Genomic DNA, 14,090 nt, shown 5'->3' on the forward strand with positions numbered 1-14,090 from the left:
CTGCTGTGGTTCTCAGATACCGGCCAGGATTGATGACGATCTGCTGCACAGCGCTGGCCTGGCGCTGCGGCCATTTAAACCTAGGGGTTGACAGGACCACTCACTTTTTTTTTTTTTTTTTTTTTTTTTTTTTTTTTGGTGACGTACTGCTCCTCAGCCACATGCTGATCCACTTGAACACACACATCAGACTCACCCAGGGGGTCGTCTCCTTTTAATTCACTGTGGAATCCTATTAAAAAGCATGTCTCTCATCTGGATCTCACTGAGATTGTGACCTACTTACTCATAGTAGTACTACTAGACTTGTTTATTTTTTATTTTTTATTTTTGCAGGATCTCGGGCTGTCATGGAGGTATGATTTTAGAATTGATGATCGTATCAATTATTCCATTGATTAAATGTGGAAATGTCAGACAGTGATGAATATATCAAATAATGCGGATTTGTTAAAGTTGATGTGTATTAACACTATATTCACTTCAAGGTAAACATTTTCATATTAATTTTCATATAAATCAGGGTCTGGCATTACACTCTTTTGCCTGCTCAAGCGCCCCTTGCCGTTAAAGTGACCGTGTGTAATAGTTGACCACTAGATGTTGCTATATCATAGAAAGCAGCCAATAACATACGTGACAAAAACAACAAAAACGCAAAACCCGAGTTGATTCGTGTATGGGGGCGGGGTGCATATATTAAATACCAGAGTTAACTCGTGAAGGGGAACTAAATTAAGCACCGTATTTTCACGACTATAAGGCGCACCTAAAAGCCTTCAATTTTTTCGAAAGCTGACCATACGCCTTATAATCCACTGCGCTTTATATATGGATCAATATTGAGCCGCAACAGGTCTCGCTGTCAAGACGCTATCGGTGACCCTGCACGATCGGTGATGCGCATGCACAGAAGATGCCGCCATCTTGGATCGCTAGCTAATACTAATACTTTACCTCAGAGAAAATAATAAAACAGCTGTTTATTCATTTTGGGAGTGAATGTTGTCAGAAAGCTGGTTTGTAATCTATTAATAAAGTTTGACTGACCTATCTGACTGTTTTGTTGACATTCCCTTTAGCGCAGCACCATCTAATGGATGCATACCATAACCCCAGCCTCTAATGTAGCGCCTTATATATGTAAAAAGTTTTAAAATATGTCATTCATTGAAGGTGCGCCTTATAATGAGGTGTGCCTTATAGTGCGGAAAATACGGTATATACAGTATTACATAAGCTAATGACAAAACCATGTTGGTAATACAGGCCGGCTAGCTGACAGCCAATAATTACCGGTAAATAGAATTTATTTTTGTTCTTTTGGGGTTTAAAGCAACCCCAAATCTAGTTCAGAAATGTAAATGATTAATTTAGAGGCAGAAATTTATGTCGAGCAATTTTTGGACTTAGTCGAGTTTGCCAATGTTTTCAAGTTCTACTATCAACAGGTAACTCCTTTTTAAAAACATATAGGAATGTTTAAATTTTACCTTTACCTTTACACAAAGGTTTTATGATGGCAAGAGTTTCAGTCTGTAAGTTGCTTCTTTTTTTTTTCTTTCTTTTTTTTTAAACCATTAATTATTGTAGGAAATTGTGTTTTGTTTCATTGTGTGTAAATAATAGTTTAAGGTAAGGAGGGTGCCTTTGTGTTTGTTTGGATTGCTTTAAGTTACAAAATGTGAGTGGATGCAGTTCTTGACACAGACTTCCAACCAGTTAGTTCTTTCACACCTCTACCGTCTGTGTGACACACAGACCAGTTTTCATACCCTGACACTCAGTCACACACGTCTGACACACTTGCAGCCCTACATTAAGCAGCGTCAAATAAGTGCACACACAGTTACTCTTACAAACCCTATCTCTCACATGTGTTTGCTTAAGCCCTCGACGGGGCTTAATTGCCGTCTTGTTGTAGATTCTTTTTAGCCCGGTGCTGATTGATTGGAGATCAGAGCCCTAATATGGCTCATAGGGGATAGGCCCTTTGACATGGTCTGGTCCCTGGGTGCCAGTACTATTTGAAACTAGAGATGCTGCCAGAAACCCCCTACCACAAGCCTGGATGCCTCCTACTTTATTTCTTGAAGCATCACGCATTAAGACTGATGTGTATGTGGTCCTGATGGATGTGCGACCTCCTTATACCATAATCAGAAGCCAAACGAGGCATTAGGTTATAGATGTCTCTTCGTGCAGTGGTGTTCTCTTAGCTCGGACAGGTCCCACTTCCTGTTTCCTGTTTCCCAGAATTCCAGGTTTCTGTCTGACGGCGATCCTGTTGGCAGGTCTGCTCAAGGTCACGTCTGCTAAAATCTGCTTTCAACAAAGTGTGTTCATGTATGTGTGTGTGGTTTGTTTGAATCATGGTTTCTCCCAACGGGTCACGAGCTTGAAATGGGGTATGCGGTGTTCCCCTGAACTCTGCCCCCGTAACACACACATACTGCCCCCGCACACACATACCCCTGCATACACACTCGCTGAAGAAAAACATATATGCACAGAAAGTGTTCTTTCTTTGCCCTTGGTGCTGGTGGGGTGTATGAGGGCAGGCGACAAAGTCTACCGTGAACATTTTCAAGTATAAATAGAGGCTTTTGTTTGTAGGGCTCAGATGTCTGAAGCAGAGGTTATGTATTCATTTGTAGAGCTTTACTTGATCAATGCAGCCTGATGTAACGCTTTACACCTTTTGAATCACAATTTGCCGTCCATCTATAAAGGCGCTTTTGAAATTGCAATCATTTAACAAGACAACATTAAAGGTTGTGTAAAGTATCCTTGAATCAACTGTTTGTCTTTGTTTATAAGTTCCACATTGACTGTTTCTCTTGCCCATCATAAATGCTTTAGCAACTGTTCATCACTCACATGGTGAAATACAGTATTTCAGGTTGCTTGTGTTCAGACATGCGTGTACTTGTTCTATAAGCATCGTCAGTAACCAGTCAGCCGAAACATGTGTACTCCTGTCTTTGTACATGCAGATTGAGCTCAGTGATGGGAGTTAGTCATTCCGTCGTAAATCATGGAGAAAAACTGTTCTGTATGATTTACATCAAGGAGTGAGTGAGAGTGGAAAGTTGACACAATTCCAGGAACAAATGCGAAATATATTACTAGTTGAGTTTGCTTGTTTACTTGCATAGCATTAAACTGGTAATTGTATTGCTTTATCATTTGAAATGATCACTGCTTTATTAAATTTAGAAGTAGGACCACCTTTCACAATAACAGATTAATCATCTTTATCATATCATCTAATCATCTCATTAGAATTTGCAACATGGTACTCAACAAGGATGACTTGACTTGACTTCTATTCTAGTTGTGTCACATAAAAGTGCCTTCTCTGTCTTCCATAGTTGTGATTTAGCAACGTTAGCAATATCAATGTCACATTGGCATACGTGTTCACTAGTGTGTCCCATTTTGTCAAAAGTTTGAATTTGTAATGAAACCATTTGTCATTTTAATCTTAGATAGTGTTGTCACTGATTTTTTTTTAATCGAGTCGCTTATCAATTATTCCATTTGTTTCTTTCAAAAAAAAATCTTCGAAAAAATATTCGTTTGTGACAGCACTAGTTCTTATGACAAACCTCAGAGAGTTTATTTTTTGAGAGTCTCTCAAACCTGAGTGCATAATATTCCAATCACAGCTGAGTCAAAAGTGCCTTACTCGCCACCGCATGTACGAGTTACACGGCAAAACAGAAATCTGGGGGTCAAGATATTTCAACGGCTCCAATAGCTAGCTAGCCCACTTTGGAGGGTGCTAACAGAACAGAGCTCATTTTCAATGACAAATGTCACACAATTTTAGTACTTCATTCATAATTACAGAAAATATTAAACACTTAGATATAACACTCAACTGAGAAACATAAATTCTTTACTTCACTACTAGGACTAGCTTGCACACTGGAAGGGGTGCAAAGAAGTTCATACCACGAAACATCATCGGTTGGGGCAATTGGAGACATGTATGTACGTGTGTGTACTTCTGTCTAAATACTAACGCGCACTGATGTTGCTAACTAATAAGATGATTGACAGCCTTCCTACCCCACCAGGATCTCTGGTACAAAGCGGCCCTTCTGGGGGAAATGATATCACCACATCAAGCATGTTGACAAGTGACAAGACGTCAATGGCAAGCCCTTCCCTACATGCTGGATCAGCATGTATAATACGTGTTGTTATTGGAAGTCTACAGCCATAGTGATGTCTTCTAAACTGCGCAAATGTTTTATTTACAACATCTTAAAACAACAAATATGACATAGTTGAAGGCGGCTGAGTGAATCTGCCACACAAACTAGTGTTTACATCCTTTTCCACAAATTCTTCATACATAGGGACATTTATGTGTTTAAAAAAAAAAAAAAAAAAAATTGGAAACGCAAATTGTCGATTGTGAGACAAACAGGAAGTGTTTGCGAACTATACTTTGCTGTGGCAGACATAGACACCACAGCTATCGGGCGAGGCCAGGACGAATTCATGCACCAGTGTCGTACAAACTAAAAGAACTAAACTGGGATGTCTGTCATAGTTTTGTGGGAGCATTGTTGGTCCCCGGATGATAAACGTGACAGACTTGCCTCAGCTTCCTGTGCCACCATGATACAAAAACCATGTTTCCAACCAGTTGTACAGTTTAGTTTGGTTTACCACCATACAGTTTCAAACCATAATCTAGGTTGGTTTTCCACTGCAGGATGTGTAAACCACATGACTGTAGTTGCCTCAGCAACATAAATAGATTCACATAATACCAGTCTGTGAATACAACATTCAGTGCTGCTTATTAACATAAACAATAAACATCCATGAACAAAAAACAGTTCTGAATTCTCTCGCTGTCATTTTATGTCCTTCTCATTTCATTCCTGTTCTCAGACTTAGAATCTTAGAATATTAGCCCCGCCCCCACCCCATGTTTGGTCAACTGGTCTGGGATTGGCCAAAAGTGAGTTAAAAGTCTCGTACATCATTGGTTCAATAAATATAAACAAAGCTCCGCGTGTGGCTGACTCCGTCATTTCCTCGCCGTGTTCTTTGACAGCAGCGCTCTAGCAAGCAAAAAAAAAAAAAAAAAAAACAGCATTAAAATGCCACAACGCCGTACATCTTTTAATATTGAATGAATGATAGAGCACAATTTCTTGGACAAAAACAGTCGAGACTCATTTCACAGTTTCTGCACACTTTGCCGATATATAACATACGAGTAGCAGGTGCATCATCATTGAAGACATTTTTTTCCTCGTTATTTGTTTTTCAAAATATGTTATGTTTTGTGGCACGTTGCGCTGTTACAGAATCATGTCATTGGTTTAAAGACATGGTACTCTAAACTAAATAAACAAAATGAAGTTTGACTTTTTATTTGTATTTTTTTTTTTACCATTTAGTTACACAAACATGATCTATAAACCATGCAAAACTTTATTGTTGATGAAAATACACCGCAAGTCTGATGTACAGTGTTCCCTCGTTTAACGCTGGGTTAGGTTCCAAAAATTACCTGTAATAAATGAAATGTCAAAGTAGTTAGTTTTATACTTTACATTTGTTGTAAATGTTTTAAGGCTCTAAAACCCCTCACCACAGTTTATACACTTTTCTCATTGAGGCATTTACTTTTTCTCACATTACTTTTTTATTTAAAAATTCTCAATGTTCAAACCATAAATTTTATAAAATAGGTACATTGTAAAAAAAAAGGGAAAAAAATTTACGCAAAATTGCACACACAAAAAATCCGCGAAACAGTGAGGCCGTGAAAAGTGAACCACATTGTAGCGAGGGAATGGTTTTTTTTTTTCGTTTTTTTTTAATATAAATATAAATATAAATATGCCCTCCTTTTTGAACTTAAGGAAGTGGCCTGCTTTGGAGACACAAACAACTCTAATTTTGGAAAATTCTGTCCAAATCACAAGCTTTAACTTGCGTCATAATTTCGCTATCGTTCTGTTAGGTTTCTCGATCACAGTCCTTCACACTCAAATATGGAGCAGGTTTTAAAAAAAACTATAATGCTGTGGTATGTTTTGAGTTATTTATGATAAGCCAGTGAAGTTGAACTTTGGTGAAAGTCAATTTTTATGTCTTAAGCAAGTGGTTGTGTGTGTTTGTAGGGGTTTCTTTTACAGAGTCACTGCCAGTCTTATTACTGAACCTCCTAGCTTAGATAAATAAGAGGTTTTGTTCAAATGTAGGGTCTTAATTGTGTCTGATACTCAACACAAGCTTCAGATCCAGATGGTGTTGATACATTTCCCAGTTTTAGCTGCATAGTTGTCTCTTGTGTGAAGTGAAGGTTATAATAGGAAAGTAACACAATCACTGCCATAATGCCCTCCATCAGTTATAAATAGAGAATGACTTGAAATAATCCACAAAGCCAAGAAAGTTGTAGTAATGCAGTGTTGTGCGCTATTTGGAAGTGATGACATGTAAATGTGTTCGTGTTAATGCTAGCCAGCGGGGAGCAGGGCTGGTTGGCGGTAATCAGGGCTGAAACACAGTTGAATACATCTGGCCTGTGTGCGCGCCCTTACATCAACACATTTATGTTAAGACATTTGTAATTGACACCTGAAATGAGGAGCGTAACAGATTGGATCTGTACGGCTTTGCAGAAGCATTTAGACTGAGTTTTCCGATGATTGATTTTACGGATTGTCATGAAATGCAGTCAAATCTCAAGCGATAGAGCAGCCTGTTGATTAGCCTCCAGATAACTGAAGAACTGGCCGTTCCTCTCCTCACTTCAGTTGCATCTTGTTTCTTGCGTTTGCCAATGGACTCTAAATCTCTTGGTTGTTCGCTGACAGAAGCCTCTTTTATTGCATTCAGTAAGCAGCAGTAACACGAGGACCCTTTCTTTCTCTATTGTGTTCAACACGGTGCCTCAGTTGCCCTCGCTCGCTCGTTCATTCCCACTGCGGTCACGGGCCACTGGCAGCCACAGACCTCAGTCAACCTCAGTCTCTCGTGACCATTTTGGCTGCCTGTCAGTGAGAGCTCATTACATGCTTCAACCACGTATGTATTCCGCATTTCGTCTGAGTAATGGAGTTGCACCGTCGATGCATTTGGGGCAGTATTAAAGGTCTTGCACATGAAATGTCAGCCAACTTTATGTGCGGGATTATGCTAGTAATCCCCAAATATATTGCAAGTACTCATTCATCAAATAATTGAAGACAAGTTTGATCCTTTCAAAAGTCAAATCCTGCATGTATCATAGATGAGCTTTTAAGCAGCGACAGATAAAATGTCTGGGTCGACGGTGCCGTCTGGTTCTGTAGAAAATCTCGGAAGTGCATCTTTGAAGATGACAAGCTTAGGTGCACCCCCCAATCAGGATGTTACAACTGTGACCTCACACTGTTGGCAGCTCATCTCCTTTTCACTCAGCACCCACTACAACCAAACCCTGAAATCTTAAATGTCATCAAGGATCCGCCCCTTCGCCTCAAATCCCATCTTTTTTATGACACACCATTGCCCGTACCTCACCTTCCCACCACCACCCCCAACAAGTGTTAAATTTCAAATGCCTCTAACCTGCAACATGTGATTCAAACCGCTCCCTCCAAGGCTCTTTACAAAATATTATGCTCATAGTTATCTTTGATTAAAGTATGATAATACAAGAAGAGAACTCTGTGGAACTCTGCAAAACATTTTAAAGCGATACAACACTTAATAATTATTTTCCAGTATTGGATTAGGCATTGTGTACAAAGAATAAAAGTGCAAATATCTCTGGCATCTTAGTGCATTTTATTTTAAACCGATTAAGTATCAGAATTCGAAAGTACCGTGGGGAACGCCATTATTCTGGTCACATGATCGTGATGACGTATCCCGTGCGTAACCGGAAGCCGTCTTGGCTCATTTCAATGGGAATTTGCTGACGCAACGGGAAAGACGTGTTCGATCACAAATACTGCGCCAATTCTGTTCAGAGTAAAATCCGCGGCAGGTCCGGTTTCATGTAATTATGTAGGGTGGGGGGCGGCAGCTCCTCATGTGGGCTAAAGCGTGCTTAGCACACGACATGTAGCTTAGCCTAGCAGAAGTGAAAGTCACCCGGATGTTTACCGTCCACTTCGTCTCGCCGGCGGCTGGATCTGGCAGTTTTATCTGGCTTTCGGTTTCCTGCCTGGCTGTACTGCTTTTGAAGAAGTGTTTCTTTGTTGTAAGGCGTAATTCCACCTTTGATGTCCGCCGTGGGACGCGATAATTCCTCGTGAGTCCAATGTTGCCTATGGCAGCCATGTAATTCAATGTGATCACGTGACTGTCCAAAATGCCCGTTATAGTGCTTAATAGTGTTGTTCCGATAATGTTTTTTGGCCCCCGATACTGATACCGATACCCAGCTTTGCAGTATCGGCCGATACCGATACCATACCGATACTAAAGGTTTTTTTTCCCCTCAACATGAAAAAGCTGTCCTGCTATTGGTTCAGAGCATTCAAGGGCCAATAGGATATCTTAGTTGGGCATGCAGTGAACATGTCACATATCAGTGAATGTCGTGCACCAGCAAGACACAAGATGCTGCAACCAAAATCCTATATTAGCGTTGGAATTAATGGTATCGGCATGTTACTTGTGAGTACTCACCGATACCGATACCACTGTTTTAATGCAGTATCGGCACCTCTGCCGATACCAGTATCGGTATCGGAACAACACTAGTACTTAACGCAAAATATTCATAATAAGTGCTATAAAATCATAATTGCTCAACATAAATTGGCTTTTTTTTTTCAAGGAAGAGTTGAAATGAACTATTTCACAGAATAGCTGGTTAGTTTTTCATAAGTTTTGTGTTCCTTTAACCTAAAAACAATGCACAATACAATGGATTTGTGCTTAGTCAGACCTCACCAATTCAGGAAGTTTTATATATAATGAGGTATACTTTTGAATGGCTTGTTTTTATTAGGGATAGACCGATTATCGGCTGGGCCGATTATCGGCGCCGATATTCAGCAATTTGAGAAATATCGGCATCAGCCATTTTGAAGAATCACATGGCCGATAATAGAGCCTTTTTTCTTTTCTTTTTTTAAGTGTTAACTTCAGGGAACTAATTTAAATGTAATTTTTTTTTTTTAAAGTTTGTTTTTTCATTTTTGTCGACCCTGGGAACTCTCTGCACCTTCTGTTTTTAATTGAAATTAAAACTAAGATAAGTAAAAATGTAATAATTTGGATATTTTTAAATTTTGGGAGACTTATTTTGTGTAGAAAATAATTGTTTGTCTTTATTTAACTTTTGAAAACATGCTACTGCGCCTGGGAGATCCCAGAACTTGTCTATTGACTAAGATTTAAAAAGAAAAAAAAGAAAGAAAAAAAAAACCTTTAAAATATTTTACATTTAAATTGAATATCGGCTCCAAATATCGGTTATCGGCATCCTTCACTACTAATAATTGGTATCGGTATCGGGCCCGGAAAAACCTTATCGGTCTATCTCTAGTTTTTATATCTTTTTTGATTGCAGTTTTCGAACGCCTAATAAATGTGTCGTCAACCTGCGTGGCGTATTTCATAAATCAGGCATTGTGTCTGCACTTTCACTGGCGCCACCCAGGTGTCCATTTGGATGCGAGTCAGCACGGTGCTGCAAGAAAAACACGGCTGCTAACAGAGGGCTTCCCTCAATAAATAATGAGGTTGGAAAAGTTATTCGACAATGAATCAGTGTCCTCAATTTGGTATTTGGGTTTTGCGGGGAGTCGAGTCTTTCTTTTTGTACTGATGTGGATCATACATCGTGCATGAAATTTTCCCCATGCCCTTGGCACGCCGCTGTATGAAATGAAAAGCTTTCAATAGCTATATGAACCACATACTGGATAACGGCTTACAACCAACCACACTTCATGCGACTCCCTGGGATGCAAGTTTTATTTGGTGATTTAATTAAGGAAAAAAAAATATAGTGTGGAAAAAGTACTTGTTTAAATCACATTTTTTGGAAAGCTGGGTTCATTTTTACTGATTACATCCAACCTTGATTACCTCCAGACTTGCTCAGTCAAGAAATCACTTCAGTAGATCCTGCGAGTCAACCAAAACATCTCAAAATTATGCAACATAATGCCACGTTCCAAAGAAATTCTACAAAAGATGAGAAATGACATCTATCAGTGAAAAAACATGGAACGGAGGCGAAACCTCCCGTGAGTGATTGGTCTGTAGAAATTATCTCAAGAGCACAGTAACAACTCACTTAGGAGGTCATCATGAAACCCAGAAACATCTCTAAAGAACTGCTAGCATCAGTAGAAGTTAGTGTTCATGACTGAGGAGGAAGAAATTGGGAAAAAATGACCTCTATGGTAGAGTTCCAATTAAGGCGAAAAGCAATGCTGATATAAAGGCTCATATTTTATTTACAATTAAATATAAATCCGAACATCTGAATGAATCCAAAGGCTTTGGGAAGAATATCTTGCAGACTGGGAACACAAAATTTGAACTTTCTCAAAGATGTGTGTTTCATTACATCTGACATAAATGTAACACAGCATTTCAGAAAGAGGTCATCATACTGTAGCAACATTCAAACATCATGGTGGTAAATGTGGTGTTCTGGGGCTGCTCTAGTACTTCAGGACCTGGACGACTTGCTGTGACTGCTTCGTTAACCAGCCAGGGCAGGGTCATAAGCAAGACGAGGAGTTCATTGTAATGCTGAGGGCAAAATGAAATAGGAAGCAGAGAGAGCAGATAAGTGGTTTTCCACATCTGCCTTACAGTTCCGAGGTTCTGGGTTTGAATCCAGGCTTCCTTTGTGGAGTTTCCCTGTCTTCTGAGTTTTTCCTCTCACATTCTACTAGACATAGTTTTAAAGATGCTAAATTGTCTGACAGTGGTTTGACTTTGTGTCTTGCAACTGGCTGGTGACCAGCTCACCCTTGACCCTAATGGGCACAAGCACCATTGAAAATGGCTAGTTGAAGGAACCTGAGCGGGATCAACTTTTTGTACATTAGCTGGTTCGTTTGAAGCTGTTTGGTTTGGCTGCCGTTATCATTTCCTGATAGGACTCCGGCTGCACTGTGGTGAACGGTATGCTTCAACATATTATTTGCGTGTCTGTGGCAAAAAAAAAAAAAAATGTTAAAGCGGATGTATGTCTATTATCTTCAATGACGCACAATAAAATTGACCTCTTGGCTGCCTGGACATAACTTACTAAATATCGTCTGTCTTTTTCCACATTCCATTTCAACTGTAACAGTCCTACCCATCAAACTCTCAAATACTTTTCTGCATGATTCCCCTTCCTCTTATACCCTGTCAGTGATGATTTGCACCTACACAGATGAAACTGTTGCCAAAGGAAAATATCTGAAGATGTACGTAGCTTGATGATGAAGTGCTAATCCATCTACTGGCTACTGCAGCATGTGAGGGATGAAAATCACATTAAACCAAATGTAAAATAATGTAATGACGTTGTTGTGGTCATAATTGAATGCATTTTGGTTCGATGTGTCTGAAATGTAAACGTCCATTTTAATGTGTCTGGATGTGGAGGACTCATGGCAAGAGCTGACCTTGACCCCTCAGTCACTTAACACTCCTCAGAGAGAGGGAACCTCGTGACCCCATGATGCCCTCATAATTTAGCGTGCTTGTGTGTGAGCATATGTCAGTGTGTGCATTTGATCGCTCTTTTTTTCTGCTGTTGGGAGAGAAACTGCTTTCAAATTTTCCCTAACTCTCACCAATATACATAGAAGCAGATATCAAGTAAAGAAGCGCTATTGCAGGTAGCAATTTAAATGGACACTGCTTTGATTAATTTAATACATCTTGAGTTAATTTAAAGTGGTTTTAACACTACATTTGTTTTGTTTTTTTAATGCATGGTTAATGACCGCCCTTTACTTGGAATACTGGGGGAATTCCAGTCTCTACACGGCAGACATGTCCACATCAAAATTTAGCAGTAATAAATGTAATAATAATGCATAAATTTGCGGACACTGAGGTCAAGTTGCATTTTAAAATTATAAAAATGTGCAGAATTGTACAAGTTACTTTATGTTAAAGATTAGGTAGCTCTTAATATGAAAAGAAAAATGCACTGAGCTGTCAAAAATGTCTTACAAATGCAATTATGCCATCTAGTGGCAGAAGAATGACCTCAACACAAATCAATATCACTTGTTTTTTACGGTACAGCATGTCTTATTAATTTTAACTCAATTTTATGAATTATTATGAAATTACTGGATTAACTAGACTAAGTGCCATTTCTGGAGAAATTGTGTGGGAATGCTGAAAGCAAATTGAGAGATAAATTATGAAATTATAACCTCCCGGTTACTGGACAATGCGCTTTACCAACTGTGCCACCGAGCAGTATCAGACTTCTGGTACTGATGATAAGTTATGTATACAGGACTGTCTCAGAAAATTAGAATATTGTGGTAAAGTCCATTATTTTCTGTAATGCAATTAAATAAGCAAAATGCCATACATTCTCGATTCATTATTAATCAACTGAAATATTGCAAGCCTTTTATTGTTTTAATATTGCTGATTATGGCATTTTCAGCCAAATATCTTATCTCAAAATATTAAAATATTTCATCAGACCAAGTAAAAAAAAAAAAATGCCATAATCAGCAATATTAAAACAATAAAAGGCTTGCAATATTTCAGTTGCTTTGTAATGATTCCAGAATATATGGCATTTAATTGCATTACAGAAAATAATGGACTTTACCACAATATTCTAATTTTCTGAGACAGTCCTGTATATGGAAGTGGGCGTGGAAAGTGATACTTAGAGAAAGTTCATTGACTGTCCCATTATAAATGAATGGGGAAAAGATATTAAATGTAAAATTGAGCAAATACTGTAAGTAATGTGGAATCAGACGATATATACTAGAGGTGTGCAAAAAAATCGATTCATAAAAGAATCGAGATTCTCATTTATGAATCAAATCGATATTAGTATCCAAAAATCGATTTTATTTCAATTAGAAATGAAGAAGGGGGAAAGGCAGTTGTAGCCCACATGCTGTTTTTGTGGGAAAAGGCACTTACAATACATAATTAATACATGTTTAAACAAAAAAACAAAAAGACTTTAATGTCTCTATTTGTCATGTTGTCTTGCAAAGCAGACTGGAGTAGATCATGACAATGTTGTGCATACAAGTATCTGTAAATTCAAGCAGAAATCATTTGTCAATCAAATCATTTTGAATCGAAAATCGTTTGAATCGGGAATCGAAAATCAACTCTGAATCAAATCGTAGACCCAAAAATCGTAATTGAATCGAATCGTGAGACAGTCGAAGATTCCCAGCCCTAATATATACCCCAGGAGGCATTAATTTGTTAAGCTAGTTGAAATTTGAACAATGTAAATTGGAAGTATTATGTTGGAGTTGTTAGGCGGCAAAAAAGTGTGGAGAATAAAAATCACAATAACATATGTGGGAACAATGAAAAGATGCAATCATATTACTTTGTGTTAATTTTTTTCCCACTTTTATGTTAACAAGAGTATGAAAACTTGTAAAATTTGCGATTAATTGTGTTGACTATTAACGTCATGCGATTAATTACAATTAAAAATTTTAATTGCCTGACACCCCTCATTATAATTTTCTTTTTCTTGTGTTTCAGAGGAGGTTTATTTTTATTTTATTTTTTTCCTTTTTATGCAATAAAACTGAACTTCATGTTTTTGTGAAGGGAGATTTATTGCCGAACTGTCAACCAGCAATACTTTTAATTAGGTGTGGGTCTACGGGGTTGTTCTAAAGTCAGCCAATAGCTCCAATATGTTTCTGTGTGTGTGGGTTAGTCCATACACAACATCAGCACGCACCATCCTCACATATTGCCTGGTCTTACGGTCCCATATGGCACGACTTAGAGCACATGACACAATGATCTCACACCAAGCGAATATTCAACATGTGGCTTTTCGTGTGCTGTGTCCTTGCGCGGCTCCATTTCTTGAGGACCCGTTTCGGCTTCAAAGCGTCACGGTGTTGCTTCTCATT

The 14,090-nt window shown here is 38.6% G+C and overlaps 1 protein-coding gene across 1 annotated transcript in view; it reads left to right on the top strand.

Annotated features, from left to right (window-relative positions):
• ror1 (receptor tyrosine kinase-like orphan receptor 1) overlaps positions 1–14,090 on the top strand; it is a 137,189-nt gene that overhangs the window by 104,016 nt on the left and 19,083 nt on the right. The window lies entirely within an intron of this gene.

This window comes from Festucalex cinctus, chromosome 10 (genome assembly GCF_051991245.1).
Source record: "Festucalex cinctus isolate MCC-2025b chromosome 10, RoL_Fcin_1.0, whole genome shotgun sequence".
Classification (NCBI taxonomy): domain Eukaryota; kingdom Metazoa; phylum Chordata; class Actinopteri; order Syngnathiformes; family Syngnathidae; genus Festucalex; species Festucalex cinctus.